We start from the raw sequence: 3078 nt of genomic DNA on the forward strand, positions 1-3078 counted from the left end.
CAGACTCACTATTATTTCAACTCCAAACATAAAATGATCTTATTTTGTTGCCTTTATGGGTGTTTGTATGACATAAAATATAAGGATATGAACATGAATTTATCTTGTATATCAGTTTTTTGAAGAGGAAATGCACAAGTAATTCAAGACTGAATAAGAATTTAGCTGCTGAAGTGCTGTCATACCTGTGGTTGTGTAGCCTAGAGCAACTGTTAGTTGTTGCAGTAAAATTCCCGAAACACTCTGAGATGACTCATTGTTCCAAAGACATATTAAAGATCTGTTCAAAATAAACTAATCATTCATGATCGACCCATCACTTATAACAACTAACAACTCTAGGCTACACAACCACAGGTATGATGGCTCTTCAGCAGTTAAATTCTTATTCAGTCTTGTAAACTGGTCTAACTTGTGTGGAACTTGTACATTTGTACACACCTTCAAAAACCTGAAATTCCAGAAAAATTCATGTTCATATTCCATACTCATGTTTTCTGTCATACAAACACCCACAAAGCCAACAAAATAAGATCATTTTATGTTTGGAGTCAAAGTAAAACAACATAACTGGAACTGAATTGGAAAGCAGCACAAGAGTCACACAGTCCCAAACACTTTTCCTGAACTATTGCTGCATGAGCTGATGGATGTCAAAAGCAGCAGATACAGTGAAATATGTGTGATTTAAATGTCACTTAGAAAAATAAATAGTTTGTCAGAATATACAGCTCCTTTTGAAGGGCCGTCAGTGGAGAAATTTTTTAAATCTTTCATTGTTTTATCAGTCATGGCGTCCTCCAGTGATCCTCCAGTGTTCTGTGACATCTGTGATGAAGGAAAGCAGAAAGCTGTGAAGTCCTGCCTGACTTGTGGAATCTCTTACTGTGATGATCATCTGGAGCCTCATCTCAGAGTCCTAGGTCTAATGAAACACACACTGATCAATGCTGTGGAAAATCTGGAGGATTATATATGCCAGAAACACAAGCAACTTCTGGAGATGTTCTGCACGTCTGATCAGATGTGTGTTTGTCTGTTCTGCACTGAAGGAGAACACAGGACTCACAACACTGTTCCTATAGAGAAGGAGAGTCAAGAGATGAAGGTAAAGACTACAGAAAACACTTTAAACACACTGTGAAATGCAGTTTTCTTTCCTGTGTCTTGACAGGTTGAAGAACCTGACCCAAATCCAATGGTCTTTCATTTCTTCAGATAAAAGCTTTTTGTTACTCGCAAAACTGTCAGGATTAAAAAATTCAAAACTATAATTTTTAATTAATATGATCTTTAAATGGTTTAAAAATCAAAAAATCAAAAAAGACTGTCAGAAGATGGAAAGCAGTGATAAATGTGTTTCCCTTTCGAAAGGGAACTTCAACTCTGCGCTGATTGCGCTTTGAGGAACGTCACTCGTGACCCGTGTTTGAAATGCCAGAAATCACAACACTCCAATCCTATTGGCCGGCGATAGCCTATCACGTCCAACGGCGCGAACCGTGACGTATAAAGGGAGCGCCTGCGGAAGCAGCCAGTATCTTTTTGTCTTTTCGGGACTGTTTTGTTTGTGCCATTGTTTCACAATGTAACCCATGTTGAAATATGACATAAATAAGAATAAATAGTTTAAAAGCTGAAGTTCATTGATTCATTTAATGTACATTAATTCATCAGGGTTAATTAAAAATGTTAATACAACAATTTAATGTTTAAGATTAAAAGTATGCCGACAGAAAATTCATGTCGCTGCCCCTTTAAGGGATTGGTGACGTTAGATGCAGCACTTAAGTGACGCTGCAGCAGAGACCTGAGGGAGAGAACGAGCTGTTCTCTCCCTGAGAAGCTGAGAAGAGTGTTTAATAAGTAGAGAAAAGAGTGAAAAAGTTGATTTTGCTGTTGAAAAACATAACTTACCTGGTCGGGGACTGACAGGGATTTTATGAGAACTAAGCCACAACGGTTTTGGTGAGTTTGAGTTGTTTTCTCGCATTTTGCCGTGTTGTACTTTTTGTTTTTCCTCTTTCTCTGGCGGAGAGTTAACATTGAAAAATGTAGCTGTTTACAAGGAAATGCTTCGCCATAAACTGTTTACCAGTTAATATTTTGGGTTTATGAAAACTGTGAATGTTATAAAAGTGAACGTATGCTTTGTAAATGAAAGATGTGCGGTATTTGTGTGAGAAATGGAGCCGTGAGTTAAAAGAGGCCGCTCCGCCGCCATTATTGAGGTGAAAAAGCACCGTAGCAGTAATGTTACAACTCAGAGACTGTGAAACATTCATTTGTGTAATTTGAGAATTTAAAAAGAGATTTATTGTGTTTATGACCTGTTACACAGGTCAGGTTTTTTTGCTTGGTTTGAGGCTCGGTCGGAGCGAGGATTGGTCTTCGGTGTGCGGGTGTGCACATGCACGGACGGGATTCAGGATGGCGAGCCAGACCCAGACTTTCAACTCATCTTCTCCATCGCATCAGTGAGGAAATCTCCTGCGTACGGTGACTCGCTGCCAGAGTGGTAGGAGTATCAGGAATTGTTTTTGAACTGAACTGGAAACCGATTGAATTATTATTTTTGGACTGAATCGAACTGAAACTTCATTGAACTGAATAATTGAACTCACATTTGGACTTGAACTTGAGTTTAAGGTGTTATACTTTTATTTTCATATTGAGTTCATATGTTTGAACGTGATTGGAAAGGCTTGTGGTCCACTTTGATTTGGTTGTAAATTGAAGGTATTTTCTTACCTGTAAAAGAAAGAGAAAAGAGTTAACTCAGGAAGAAAAATAGGAATTCCAAAATAGGTGCAACCTAGGAAAAGACCGGTCTAACTTAGATTAGCCTGATTAAAATAACTTAGGTGAACTAGAGAACAAAAAGAAAGTGAAATACCTTTTCATTTATTTACTTACCTCGATTACGAACTGCAGGGTATTTTTTTGGTTTTGTTTTGCAACGTATATTCCATGTGTGTTTTGCATCAGTAAATTGCCGGCCTTTTGTATTTAAAGAACGGTCCTGTCAATCATTATTGTTTTTGCTCCCCACTCCTTGGAACCTAGAACTGGTCCGGT

At 38.1% G+C, this 3078-nt stretch overlaps 1 long non-coding RNA gene across 1 annotated transcript; it reads left to right on the forward strand.

Moving 5' to 3' along the window:
• Positions 1-1855: 1855 nt before the first annotated feature.
• On the forward strand, positions 1856-2856 carry LOC125260380. Its single transcript, XR_007183031.1, has 2 exons — positions 1856-1968; positions 2342-2856. It is a non-coding gene; the product is annotated as an uncharacterized LOC125260380 (long non-coding RNA).
• The last annotated feature ends 222 nt before the right edge of the window (positions 2857-3078 follow it).

This window comes from Megalobrama amblycephala, linkage group LG24 (genome assembly GCF_018812025.1).
Source record: "Megalobrama amblycephala isolate DHTTF-2021 linkage group LG24, ASM1881202v1, whole genome shotgun sequence".
NCBI classification, from domain to species: domain Eukaryota; kingdom Metazoa; phylum Chordata; class Actinopteri; order Cypriniformes; family Xenocyprididae; genus Megalobrama; species Megalobrama amblycephala.